Source organism: Astyanax mexicanus, chromosome 1, assembly GCF_023375975.1.
Source record: "Astyanax mexicanus isolate ESR-SI-001 chromosome 1, AstMex3_surface, whole genome shotgun sequence".
In the NCBI taxonomy this organism is placed as follows: Eukaryota; Metazoa; Chordata; class Actinopteri; order Characiformes; family Acestrorhamphidae; genus Astyanax; species Astyanax mexicanus.
The window spans coordinates 71163085-71177754 of NC_064408.1; the positions used below are offsets into that span (position 1 = coordinate 71163085).

Here is a 14670-nt window from a genome sequence, read left to right on the forward strand (position 1 = left end):
CATTAGTGTCTTATGCAGCTTAAAAAAGAGCAGGGAGACTGAAACTGCAGTAAAAGAGAATATTCCTCCCCATTGATTCATGACAGGTTAAGCCTGCCACTGTGCTTAACGGAGTCAACTCTTTTAAGAATCAGTTCGCTGTTCTGAATCAGTTTCTCTCTAATGGCGCGCGGATACTCTCCCTCTCAGCGGCAGTGCAGGTTAACCAGCGCCACAGCTCGAGCCACTGACCTTCTTTCTTCACTCTGAGGTAAGTCTACAGTATTAACGTGTCACACAAGCAGTCGTTTAATTACAAGGTTTTGAACCAGCGGCTACACTTCACGGGTAAACATTCATGTGAGAATGGCTAGTTACGTTCTCGAAAAGTGAAATAATTAGATAACGATTTATTTTATTTCTTTAGTTTGACTATTGATGACAGCTAACCAACGTTAGCTTACGTTAGCTAGCTAGCTAACTATGCAGTTGCTAGGCAACTATTTAGACGTAGCTAGGCTCGCTTCTTAGTTATCAGACCTTTTAGCTAGCCTACCTGTGTAGCTAGCTAGCCAGCTACATAGTGTAGCGCCCCCTGGGGGTCGGCTGCAGGTATAAATTTAATCCCAAAGGATAGAGAGAGAAAATGGACCAGTCTAGGTTCGCTCGTGAAGCAGAAAGGATAAAGACACTCAATCTGACTTTAGAAATTTTCAGTAAATGTATTGACACTGTTAAAATAGAGGCAACTGATGTAGAAAGGTAAATAAAACAGTAGATAAAACAAAACAGAAAAATATAAGCAAGGTTTACAAATAAACAAATCAGGTAGTTACTCCCAAAAGTAAACAATCAGTATATAAAACAATATATTCACAAAAATATAGTTGGTTTTCCCTTTGTGGTATGTCTCAAGCTCTATTATATTCTAAAGGTTTCCTATTTTATAACTCAGTCCTGTGGAATAATTTTAGTACTTTAAGGATTACTATTATTTTAGGTTTAGTATTATTTAGTTATTATTAATGGTTATCTCGTTATCTTTCTTTTAGGTTTTGGTTTGACAATTAAGGTAAGTATAATTATTAAGGTAAGTATAATTATTAAGGTAAGTATAATTATTAAGGTAAGTATAATTATTAATTAGGGAATTAGGATAAGTATAATTATTAGAGTAAGTATAATTATTGATTAGAGGATTAAGGTAAGTATTCACTTGTCTATTTCAATTGGTTAAGAGGTGAGTATTGAACCTGTAGTTATAATTCTGGAATGTCACACACCAAGGTACCTTTTCTCCCAACACAATATAAAACCCAATAATTCACAAATTCACCCAAATAATAAAATAAAATAACAAAACAGTGCAATATTCAGTATTCAGTAGCTTATTAGAATTAAACCCACAGTATTTTCGATGTAAATCAATTCAGTTCAATTCACATTAAATGTGACTGGACGAAGCAAAGTCTGTTCTTTAAGTGTTTCAGTCCGTCCAAGAATCAGTTTATCGGTTTCTGTTCGTTATGCAGGTAACGCAGTGTAACTCACTTGGAACGAGGAGGAAAGAAAAAAAAAGGTCCAACCGAAAAAAAACAGAAGGGATACTCAAGATTTAAGGCTCAGGTACGAAGTTCCTTTGGGCTGAGGCTCGCCATCGCGTCTCCTACTCAACTGGGCTCTCGTGACCAGGCGGCAGATTCTTATCAGCAGTGTATCCCAATCAAAACTGGCCAAATCCGATCCGGAATCGTTTAGTTTCAGACTATCTGGCAACCAGCGGCGAAAACTCGGTTCCGCGCATGAGATGACTCCAAAAGTCCAATCCACTCGGCAGATTGGCAAGGCTAAACTAGCGTATTAGTTTCCCAGCTTTAACAAAAGCGGCTAATAGCTCCTGATCTGCGATATTCACTTGTTAGATCCAAAATTCTAAACGGCTCGCTCCGTCTCCTGGCTCAACCGCTGCGTCGCGATCCGGCTGGCTCAGCTTCCAACTCGTAAGTGCGAGCGATCTTTGTCACGTAGCTCTGGACTAATCTGCTTACTAACTTGTGATTGGTGGCATTTTTCCGCAGTGGGTGGCTCTGGACTAACTTACTTGATAACTTTTTAATTGGTCATATTTTTCCGCAGTGGGTGGTTAACTTGCTTTTTACTGGTGAGGTTGTGGCGTAGTGGGCGGTTCTTTGTACCGTCGCTGCCTTTCTAATAATACCATTATTTTATATTATATATATATTTTCTTTTTACGTTTCCTTATTTTTATTAGGTTATTTTCAGAGATAAGAACTTTTTTCTTTTTTTGAAATATCTAATTTTATTATTTCTATAATAATTCATTATCTTATGTTTAACTTATTAAATTCTTATAATCAGTGGTAATTATTAGGAATACTTTAACCTGGGTTACATCCTCCCGCCTTAAACGGTATGCACGTCCCTGTGCATGCAAAGGGCATTTCTAGAAGGTGAGAATGAATTTATATAGGGGGCATCTGTGAGAGATTCAGTAAGGGCAGTGCTTAAGCCTTGGAATAGAGATTGCACTATGGAGACAAGGGGGTTTCCTAGTTCGGGGTATGTTAGCCTCTTAGCCCTTTCTCTGTGTCTTGTGGAATGCCTTACTGGGATCTCAGTTTCACTGTCTTCGGATGCATTCATGAACTGTTGCTGAACCTCGTCATTCTCTTCTACTCTTTCCACAGACTCAATAAGTTCCAGTGTATCCTGGGTTGCAGTTTGATCAGATACAGGTAAGTAAGCATCAACTTCAGTTCTTTCAGGTAAGTTTTCAGGAATTTCATCAGGTAGGTTTTCAGGAATTTTCTCAGGTGAGTATCCAGAGTTTATCTCAGGTGAATGTTCAGGGTTTTTCTCATGTGAGTCTTCAGCACAAAAGTCAGGAATTGGCTGACTGGCTATCAGTTTAGGCTGTACTTCAGGAACAGGTATGGATACCAGATCTTTGCTCTCGTGGATCCGAATGACTTCCACTGGCTCAGGCCTTAAAGAACCTGTGTAGTAGTAAACAGGATTGTCGTCTGAATCTGAACCGGGCTCTGATTCTTCTGAGTCGCTCTTGTGTAAGACTGTGCGTGTTCGAGGCCTCCTTACTTTAGCTTTAGGGGAATCTTCTTCGGCCACTGACAGGAAATTGCAAGGTCGGAGTAAGTCCCTGTGCAGTGTACGCAATGGTCCCTCTTTGTTTTCTGGCCTGACTGTGTACACAGGAAGTTCTCCAGCACGTTGCACCACAACATGGACAGTCGATTCCCACTTATCAGCTAATTTGTGCTTGCCTCTCAATTTCACATTTCTGACCAGTACCCGGTCATCTTTGTCTAGGATAGACTCAGTTACCTTTTTATCAAACCTGGTCTTGTTTTTCTCCGCCATCTTTGCAGCATTCCCCATAGCCAACTTATAACTCTCTTCCAGTTGTGTTTTCAGATGTTTTACATACTGAGAGTGGGATGTTCCTTTCTGTTGACTCAATGACACATCAAAGGCAAGGTCAATTGGTAATCGGGGCTTTCTTCCGAACATGAGCTCGTAGGGAGTATATCCAGTGCTTTCGTGTTTTGTGCAGTTATAAGCATGCACTAAAGGCTTCACAAAATCACGCCAATGTGACTTCTGCTCTCCTTTCAGGGTTCCGAGCATGCTCAACAGAGTTCGGTTAAAGCGTTCAACTGGATTTCCCCTTGGGTGATACGGTGAGGTACGCACCTTCCGGGTACCAATGACTTCGCACAGCTCTTTGATGGTCTTTGATTCGAAGTCAGGGCCTTGATCACTGTGTAGTCTTTCTGGGATGCCGTAGTGAACTATAAAGTTCTCCCATAAGCATTTAGCAACTGTTCTTGCCTTCTGGTTGGGAGTAGGTACTGCTACTGCATATTTAGTAAAGAAATCAGTGATTACCAAGACATCTTTAGTGTTACTGCGGTCAGGTTCAATAGAAAGGAAATCCATGCATACCAGCTCTAAAGGTCTGCTGGCTCGAATATTCACTAAGGGGGCTGCTTTCTCCAATGGTGCTTTGCGGAGAACACATTGACGGCAGGTTTTGATCTTTTGGTCAACTTCAACTGCCATTCTAGGCCAATAGAATCGTGACCTCACTAGATCAAGGGTGCGTTCTATGCCTAAGTGACCCATGTCATCGTGTAGGCTGGTCATAACTGTTTCTCTCCATTCTTCAGGCAGAACCAACTGATACTGCACCTCTGGACCTTCTTGTCTTTTCCTGTACAGTATTCCATTTATTAAAAGTAATCTGTTCCACTCTCTGCACATAAGAGAAAGTTGTGGAATCTCCCTCTTCACAGAAGGAGATGGCACCCCTCCCCCTTCTAGAGAGGAGATCACTTCCCGAATAACAGAGTCAGATCTCTGTTTTTCACGGACTTCTTCCTTGGACACCTTAGAAATGACCGGGAATCCATCAAAATGCTCTCCTTGCACAAAACCATCAGGCATGGAATCTGGATGGGCTGCAAGGGACTCCACCAATGGAACACTGGAGCTTTCTGATGCAGAGTCAGAAGGTTGACGTACAAGACGGGCTTCACAAATGGCTTGAACTACTTCAGGACCAACTCGGGTGTCATTATCAAACTCAGGCAGATGCTGCAGTGTAAATTGGCGGATTCTGTCTTGCTCTTTTTGGGAGGTAGGGTCGTCCAGCTCAGTGTCATGAGGACGTCTTGAAAGAGCATCTGCGTCCAAATTGTGTTTACCTGGGCGATACTGGAGTTTGAAAGAGAAGGTGGATAGGGCAGATAACCACCTGTAGCTTGTCGCGTCCAGTTTTGCTGAGGTGAGGATGTAAGTTAGGGGGTTGCTGTCAGTGATTACTGTAAAAGAGTTCCCATAAAGATAATCGCTGAATTTTTCAGTCACAGCCCATTTAAGGGCTAAGAATTCCAGTTTATGGGCTGGATAACGGGATTCACTACGTGACAGTCCACGGCTGGCAAAAGCAATAGCTCTTATCTGGCCATCTTGCTCCTGATAAAGTGCAGCTCCAAGACCGGTGGTGCTTGCATCAGTGTGCAAAATGTACGGCAGCTGAGAATTGGCATAGGCCAAGACAGGCGCTGAAGTGAGCTTGCTGATGATGGTGTTAAATGCTTCTTGGCAACTGTCTGTCCAGCGGTTTCCAAACGGCTCTTTAGGTTTGTAGTAATGGGTATTGTCATTGTTCACTTTGCACTTCTTCCTAATGGGACCATATCCGGCAGTTAGGTCATTTAAGGGCTTCACAATCTTTGAATAATCTTGTATAAATCTTCTATAATACCCTGCAAATCCTAGAAAGGAGCGTAGTTCTTTCAGATTCTTTGGATTTGGCCAGTTTTTGAGAGATTGGATCTTTTCTGGGTCAGTTTCAACACCGTTTCTTGACACAATATGTCCCAGGTACCTGACTGATGTCTGGAAGAACTTGCACTTCTCAGGGGATAACTTTAATCCGTACTCCTTCAATCGTTGGAGGACTCTGAGCAGGCGGTGTTCATGCTCTTCCAGTGTCGCAGAGAAAATTATGAGATCATCCAGGAATACAATTACTTCTTTGAGGTGAAGGTCAGACATGCACTTCTCCATGAGCCTTTGGAAGGTGCTTGGAGCGTTCGTAATCCCTTGCGGAAGCCGATTGAATTCCCAGAATCCCATTGGGCACACAAAGGCTGTCTTATGTTTGTCTGCTTCTTCTAGTTCAATTTGGTAATAGCCGGATTTCAGATCAAGTACTGAAAACCACTGGGAACCAGTCAATACAGAAAAGGTTTCTTCTAAATTTGGTAGGGCATAAGCATCCTTCACAGTTTGTAAATTCAGCTTGCGGTAGTCAACACAAAGCCTCACGTCGCCGTTCTTCTTACGGACCACCACAATGGGAGATGAGAATGAGGACTCAGACTCCCTAATTACCCCAGCTTCAAGCAATTCTTCTAAATGAAGACGAACAGCATTGATATCTTGTGGATGGATAGGACGGGCCCTTTGTTTAAAAGGAGTCTCATCACTCAGCTTAATGTGATGCTTCACTTTACTGGAGTGACCAAAATCAAGGTCATGCTGGGCGAATACCTCAGGCATAGTGTTCAGCTTATGAATTACTCGTTCCTTCCATTCTGCAGGAATAGGGGAGTCAGCGAAGTCGAATTGCATTCCGGAAGCTGGAACAGGTGGCTGAGGGTTTGGAGCTGAACTTTTTGGGAAGGCAGCACTGGGCATTATCTGCTGCACAGCGTGAAGTTCGGCTATGACTCTCTTAGGCATGAGTATTACATCATGATCGGATTCATTTTTTAGTATTACTGGCAATTTAGTGTGGGGTTTGCTAGGTAAAGTGAGCAGACTACTGGTGACAATAAGACCTCCAGGAAGGGATGTCGTAGGTTGCTGCAGAACAAATTGCTTTTCAGGGCCTTTTGCAGTCACTGAGCCTTCTAATACAGAACTTTGACGTGCTGGGATGACTTTTGGCACATCACTGTGAAGCCTTACATTGCCCACCATGCTGTCTTCAGTCTGCTTGTGTCTGACTCCCAGAGTTCTTAGCACTGTCTTGTACCCATGATGCTGTGATTGGCACTTTGCTGGGTTCTCCTTACAATAACTCTCATAGAGGGCATCCAGGGTGTTGGTGCCTATTAGCAAAAGGGATTGAGCTGATCCATGAGTGTCAGAAACCACTAGCGCTAAGGTGGGGACTTCAATGGAGATGCCAAGGAATTCTTTAGGAAAAGTGATATTTAACTCAATGTAACCAGAATAAGGCACAGGTTGTCCATTCGCAGCTTCCACCTCAAGTAGGTCGTTAAGAGGTTTACATTCTACATGTGGCAAATGAGTTTCATGGAATGACTGGGGGATGGTGGTTACCTGGGATCCTGTGTCCAAGAGACAGCTGTAACTCTGGCCATCGATGGTCACATGGGAGGTACATTTCGTTCCCACTAATCTATGCGGCAGTTGTTCATGGCATGTAGCATGGGCAGCTTTGTTGTTGATCTGCATCTTGTTAGAGTAGGGACTTCTTCTTGGTCCAGTCTCTGTCCGTCCCTTAACGGAGACTGAGGTCAGTTTAAAGGAGGTTGGGAGTCATGCTCAAGTTCCCAAGCTTGCTGCTTGTCTCGCAGTTGCTTTCTTTTAACAGCCACCAAGGATGGGTTTGGATCAGCATTGCACGAAGTAGCGATATGCCCATCTTCACCGCAACAAAAGCAGTACCAGGGCCTTGGCTTTCCACTGAGTGGTTTGGAGGAACTAGCCTGAGTTTCACGTGACACAGCTTTGGAAACCTGTTTGGTCTTTTCTCCAGAGTTCACCACCCTTGACCTTTGTGAGTGTGAAGCTTGCAGATGGGTGATTTGACTTTGAAGCTGAACAATTTGTTTCTTTAAATCAGATGCATCTTCTGGTGGATCAGGACTCTTTTGGGACTTTAAGGTCTTGATTTGCCCCTGAAGTTCACCCATTTGTTTCTTTAACCCTTTCACCATAGCTGTCAACGAGCCTTCTTTTTCTTCTGCATCACGAATTTCAGCCTGAATTGCATGAGAACCAACACGATGCCTGACGTTTCCTAGGTGCTTCTTCATTCGTTGTTCTTTTGCTGTGTGCTTTTCTTCTTCAATGCGAAGTAGAAGTAGCAATTCTGGGAATGCTGGGGGTCTGTTTTTCTTCTGTTCTAACTGAAGATCTGCTAATAATCCGTTGTCCCAACAACCACGACAGAATTGACGCAGCAGGTGCTTGTCAGTCTCAGTAGCAGGTATGACTCCTTGTTTTGTGACTCTACTCATCACAGCATGCAGCCTCTGCAAATACTCAGAAGGCCTCTCACTAGCATCTTGCAAGGTGTTCAGAAACTTGGCAAAAAGTTCATCACCCTCCTCCACTGTAGCAAAAGCAGAATCTAACAGGTCAAGATAGGCCTTTGGAGTAGCCAAAGGGCCTAAGTGTTTCACCAGGTTTGCAGCTGGGGGCAGAAGACTGTCAAGGATCTTGCGAGATCTGTGTAGATCGGACAGAGAGGGATCTTTTAACAGAAGCTCAACGTTGTTGCGCCAAGTGTCATAATCTACCTCGCTATTGTGATGCGGAGTCTTTCCTGAAAATGTTCGAAGCCTTGCTGATGCATGTGCGTGTGATGCTGCTTCTTCACTTTTGACAATGTGCTCAACAACAACACGTTGCACTGCAGGTGGGTTTACGTCACTCAACGAGATGACTGGATCAATTGTGGGAAACCTTCTGGAATCAGCCATTGTGGCACTTGGGTGAGTCTGAGAAGGGTGTGCCTGACTGAATGCTGGAACATCGCGGACGCTTGTGGTCTCAACATCTCCCTGACTGGTGTGGTCACTTGCTTCGTTGGCAAGAATGGACTCGTGGCACAAGGAAAGATGTTCTTGTAGAAGCTCAGAGAATGATTTGTTGCTCTGTGCAGCAAGTCTTCGGAGTTCATCTAAGAAACTGTGTGTGGCACTTCCAGCGGCTGGGGGCACATATACTTTTGCTAGGGCCTTCAAGTGATAAACATCTCTACTTGGGCTCGTATGAGTGTATGGAAGGAGTGGCCTAAGTGTGTCCATTGCGAAGGAACTCTTGAATTCAACGATCACATTTTTGTGGAATGTTGAATTAGGGTCATCAATACGAAGAACCCTGCTAATAGGACCATGTTGCTCTAGGTAGTTGGTCAGATCTGAATCTGCTTCAGTTTCAGTTAAACCGCTAACGAGGACTGAGTTAGCTATGTTAACTGTTTCACGCTCTACTATTTCCATGTTGACGGTTTCTGTTTTATCAGCTTAATTGACAAAGTACTCTAATTTGAATAATTATAGTAAGTTGGGTGGAAGCTTTTATTTAAGTGTCTTTTAGTGTTAACTGCTCCTGGCTGGCTCGCCAAGTTCTGTAGCGCCCCCTGGGGGTCGGCTGCAGGTATAAATTTAATCCCAAAGGATAGAGAGAGAAAATGGACCAGTCTAGGTTCGCTCGTGAAGCAGAAAGGATAAAGACACTCAATCTGACTTTAGAAATTTTCAGTAAATGTATTGACACTGTTAAAATAGAGGCAACTGATGTAGAAAGGTAAATAAAACAGTAGATAAAACAAAACAGAAAAATATAAGCAAGGTTTACAAATAAACAAATCAGGTAGTTACTCCCAAAAGTAAACAATCAGTATATAAAACAATATATTCACAAAAATATAGTTGGTTTTCCCTTTGTGGTATGTCTCAAGCTCTATTATATTCTAAAGGTTTCCTATTTTATAACTCAGTCCTGTGGAATAATTTTAGTACTTTAAGGATTACTATTATTTTAGGTTTAGTATTATTTAGTTATTATTAATGGTTATCTCGTTATCTTTCTTTTAGGTTTTGGTTTGACAATTAAGGTAAGTATAATTATTAAGGTAAGTATAATTATTAAGGTAAGTATAATTATTAAGGTAAGTATAATTATTAATTAGGGAATTAGGATAAGTATAATTATTAGAGTAAGTATAATTATTGATTAGAGGATTAAGGTAAGTATTCACTTGTCTATTTCAATTGGTTAAGAGGTGAGTATTGAACCTGTAGTTATAATTCTGGAATGTCACACACCAAGGTACCTTTTCTCCCAACACAATATAAAACCCAATAATTCACAAATTCACCCAAATAATAAAATAAAATAACAAAACAGTGCAATATTCAGTATTCAGTAGCTTATTAGAATTAAACCCACAGTATTTTCGATGTAAATCAATTCAGTTCAATTCACATTAAATGTGACTGGACGAAGCAAAGTCTGTTCTTTAAGTGTTTCAGTCCGTCCAAGAATCAGTTTATCGGTTTCTGTTCGTTATGCAGGTAACGCAGTGTAACTCACTTGGAACGAGGAGGAAAGAAAAAAAAAAGGTCCAACCGAAAAAAAACAGAAGGGATACTCAAGATTTAAGGCTCAGGTACGAAGTTCCTTTGGGCTGAGGCTCGCCATCGCGTCTCCTACTCAACTGGGCTCTCGTGACCAGGCGGCAGATTCTTATCAGCAGTGTATCCCAATCAAAACTGGCCAAATCCGATCCGGAATCGTTTAGTTTCAGACTATCTGGCAACCAGCGGCGAAAACTCGGTTCCGCGCATGAGATGACTCCAAAAGTCCAATCCACTCGGCAGATTGGCAAGGCTAAACTAGCGTATTAGTTTCCCAGCTTTAACAAAAGCGGCTAATAGCTCCTGATCTGCGATATTCACTTGTTAGATCCAAAATTCTAAACGGCTCGCTCCGTCTCCTGGCTCAACCGCTGCGTCGCGATCCGGCTGGCTCAGCTTCCAACTCGTAAGTGCGAGCGATCTTTGTCACGTAGCTCTGGACTAATCTGCTTACTAACTTGTGATTGGTGGCATTTTTCCGCAGTGGGTGGCTCTGGACTAACTTACTTGATAACTTTTTAATTGGTCATATTTTTCCGCAGTGGGTGGTTAACTTGCTTTTTACTGGTGAGGTTGTGGCGTAGTGGGCGGTTCTTTGTACCGTCGCTGCCTTTCTAATAATACCATTATTTTATATTATATATATATTTTCTTTTTACGTTTCCTTATTTTTATTAGGTTATTTTCAGAGATAAGAACTTTTTTCTTTTTTTGAAATATCTAATTTTATTATTTCTATAATAATTCATTATCTTATGTTTAACTTATTAAATTCTTATAATCAGTGGTAATTATTAGGAATACTTTAACCTGGGTTACAATAGCTAACAAGGTTTTTACACATAATTACAGTAAGCTATATAAAGAATAGGTGTAACAATGCAAAATAAATTTTATGTCACATTTAGTTGCTGTTAAATATAGCCACTACCATTGGATTTTTAGCGAGCTAGCTTGGTAGATAACCTAGCTAGCTAGTTAGCTAGTTGAGAAAATATGTTTATTAGGCTAGCAAAGGATTTTGTTTTCAAAAGTTTCAAAAGTCTAAAAAGCTAAAAAATAATTGTATTAATTACAATGGCAAGTATGTTTTGTTTTCAGTAAAGATATAAAATGAAACAGTTTTTTTTTAGCACTAGTCAGTGTTTTACTTTCCAAGATGTACGAAAGAATTGATGTTTGGTTATTGTCATAGTATTTTTAGTTATTTTGTACAATAAGGGTTTTAGAATATTTTTTTTTCTCTGAATATGAATAAAAACATAATTTGAGTGAGCCTGACAATAAACAAAATGGCAATTTTTTTTTCTTTGTTTGTAGACAATGAGTCACTACATATCCTGGAAACTTGCTGAAGTATGCCAGTGGCTAGAGAGAAACAATTTGGGAGAATTCTAATGTTTTTATGGGTAAGATCCACCTCATTAACTAGATTCCAAAGGAACACCCTGGTTCATGTACTATTGTAAATTAAGACATGTACAGTATTTTCATGAGAATGAACCTAACTTCTCTGTCAGATGCGGACTTGACAATGGATGCCCTAATGTTTACAAAAAAAAAAAAAGTTCTTTCAAGGTTCATATTTTAAAATTACCTAGCTAATGAAAAGCAGTATTAAATACTAAGAAAACTGTTAACAGACTGAAGTTTTACTATAGCAGTGTGAAATTTGTATGAAATTTAATGTTTTTCAGTAAGGTTTAAAATATACTTGTTCTTGATCTTAATAAGACTGTTTTTTCCCCCTTAGAGCATGAGATTGACGGAGCAACTTTAGGCGTTTTCACAGAGCGAATGGCAGAGAGACTAATACCTTTAATTAAGAAGCAGGCCGTTTTTATGTCTCTTCTGGAAAAAATTAAAACAAGTGAAGCACACAGGTAAATTCTATTATGCCAAAAAATAAATACTGTTATACTAATTTGTACTGTGCTAGGGGTGGGGAAAAAAAACGATTCTTAAAATCAAGTCGATTCAGGAATTCATTGATGATACCCAGTCCTATACTGTACAGTGGCATCACACATTTGTCCAGTGTTAATGTAATTCAGTTCTCACTGTTTATTTACAAGCCTGCAAACTCTACTGAAATAAATAATTATAATTTTGTAACATTTGTATGTTTTATCGTAGACCTTTGATGGTAGACGTACAAAGACGTGACTCAAGAGCACAGGATTCATCTCATATTGCCTTTCCCCCATTGTTGTTGGCTGCACTGGAGAGAAGAGACCCTGAACTCAAAAGCTCAAGGAAGTCAAAAACAAGGATCCTACTACTACAGGCCCTCTTTGACCATCTGTCTAGTAAAACTTTGTAAGTACTTGTTTTTTAAATACACAACTTGCCTACGTTTGTAAATGTTATCATCCACAGTCAAATCATCAATTTAAAGGTGCTGTAATATTTATAATATTTTATGCATCTTATCCAAGGTACCCAACACATCACCAGTATGTTGAGTTGTTGTCTTCACTACCTGAAAGAGAACTCTGGATCAGGTTATGTATTTAACATTAGGTTAAGTATTTAACATTAAATTATTTCTTTGCAGATGGTTGGTGTAAATGGCTTTACGTTGGTGCCTAATTTTTCTGATTGTTAAGTGGCTTTGCATGAGTCCTTAAAGAACAAATTTAAAAAGGAAAGACGTCCCTTGGTCAGTGATGAAGAAGTGGCCAGAATGAGAAGAAAGTTTGCCATTACAGGTTCTGGCAAAAAACGTACATCTGAGGTTGTCCAAATACCACTTAATGCAGTGAGAACCCCTGTAAGTACAACAGAACCCACGCACTGTATCTGTGTAGATCTTACATTTCACTTTTATTTATTGTCTATTGTGACAGTTAATGTTGAATGTATTAATAATGGTCCTACTGCAACAGAAGAAGTGTGTGTGGAGGAAAGAAAAATTTCTGAAATTGTGAAGACTATGGCTGAAGAGGTAAAGAAAATTTGCCCCGATATGATGTTCCTGCAAGAGCAAATGACAAAGACAAGAGAGTACCGAAGGACATATATCCTCTCTCATCCTACAAGAGAGATTTTGATGGAATTCCCTTGCCTCAGACTTCCTGAAATCGTATGTTTTTTTTTTTTTGTTACATGCTGACACCTTTGTTCTTGAACTTCCAACAGCTGCTTTTGGAAATGAAAGCTCTTCAACACATCGATGCAGACAAGCAAGTCACTTTAGTGCTAAACAAAATGGCCCCACATGATTTTACTGCGAGCATCACACTCCACCATAATAAAGAGATGTCTGGAGACCATTGAAGATCCTCAGGAAGGTGCAGTAAAAAAAAGGTAAGAATTATCATAGTACAACCATAATTTAAAAAAAGCATTTTGCACTATTTTGTACAATGATTGATTTTGATAAATATACATGGTAAATATCCAAATGTAGTCCATCTGTTTCTCTGTATAGGAAGTGTCTCATAGAGTGGGCAGTGAGTGGACACTGTTGAGTCCATAATTATTTTTTATTGATCATAGGTCTGCAGTTGGAGACAGCCATCCTGTGCCTTCCGTCTCTGTTCAGTGAGGATGCCTCACTTCTCTTTACATTTGAGGAAGTAAGTTTCTTTAAAAACTCAAATGAGTTACATGTTGATGTATTTATCTCTTTTACAGCAATGGTAATTTTCTGTTTTGTGTAGTCAGGCACATTCCAGGTGGTCACACCACAGATTATCCTGAGTGGGTGTAAGGAGGGAGTGCCCTTGCAGCACAGTTTCGTGAAAGTCACCATGGACAAGGAAATCATAGTGGAAGACTGCACAGACATCTTCCTTGCCCTCTGTGTACTGTTCAGCACCTACTTTGTCTTCGGAGTGGAATATCCTAAGGGACTTAAAAAAACTCTTACATTCCTTGAAGCATTTGTGTTTAAAATGAAAGAAGAGAAATTTCTTCCAATTACACTGAAACGAGTATTCAATTCTTCAAAATCTACAATTATTCAGTAGATTTTGTAAATAAGAGCTGTGTAGAATGAAGGACTTCTCAGAGCAGTTTAATTGCTGTTTAATTAAATGTATTTAATATTTGTCATTTTGCTACATTTAGTGTAACATCCAGCATATTTCAGGTTTGTTGTATTTCCATATGTGTTTATTTTAGAACTATAAATGCTGCACTTATCCCCACCCCCACACAGATGCTATATACATTGAATGGGCAAATGCCATGGTTTAGTTTAGTTTAGCTTTGTATTTTTGGTGATTTTAGTCATGCACATAAGTACTTGAATTTAAAAAGGATGAGCATTTTTATTGTTACATTTACACAAGTATCCACTTCTCTCTTTCAATATCCTTACCTTTTTATTTCTTTGTACTTTTATACTTTTATACAGTCTGTAGTCCGCATTATTTATTGTCCTCCTAATTATTCTTAGCACAGCACTGCTGCTGGAGTTTTGGACATCACAAAACATTTCAACTTCACACAACATTAAAAAGCCTCACTTTCTGCATGGACAAATGTAATTTTGATATATTGACTAAAGATTAATAGTTTATATGAATTAACTCAATAAATGCAATAATTTGCTATGATTATACCTTTACCTGTCTATTTTGTTGTGTTCTAAGCAATACAATTGTATATTTATGTTTTATAGTCCTTGTATTACATCTAGAAAAGGGCAGTACATGTTTGCTGATAGCACCATAAAGGGTTCTATAAAGAACCCTTTAAAAGGGTTCTATATAGCACCATTAAGGGTTCTATATAG

The 14670-nt window shown here is 39.9% G+C and overlaps 1 long non-coding RNA gene across 3 annotated transcripts; it reads left to right on the forward strand.

Moving 5' to 3' along the window:
* Window positions 1–14502, forward strand: LOC111190646 (uncharacterized). 3 transcript variants are annotated; one of them, XR_007440306.1, is made up of 10 exons: window positions 1–250; window positions 11247–11335; window positions 11680–11809; window positions 12063–12245; window positions 12365–12382; window positions 12484–12699; window positions 12815–13011; window positions 13068–13235; window positions 13428–13507; window positions 13592–14502. It is a non-coding gene; the product is annotated as an uncharacterized LOC111190646 (long non-coding RNA). The 3 variants fall into 3 exon arrangements; XR_007440296.1 differs by having other exon boundaries at window positions 2–250; window positions 12365–12699; XR_007440305.1 differs by lacking the exon at window positions 12365–12382 and having other exon boundaries at window positions 2–250.
* Window positions 14503–14670: the final 168 nt, after the last annotated feature.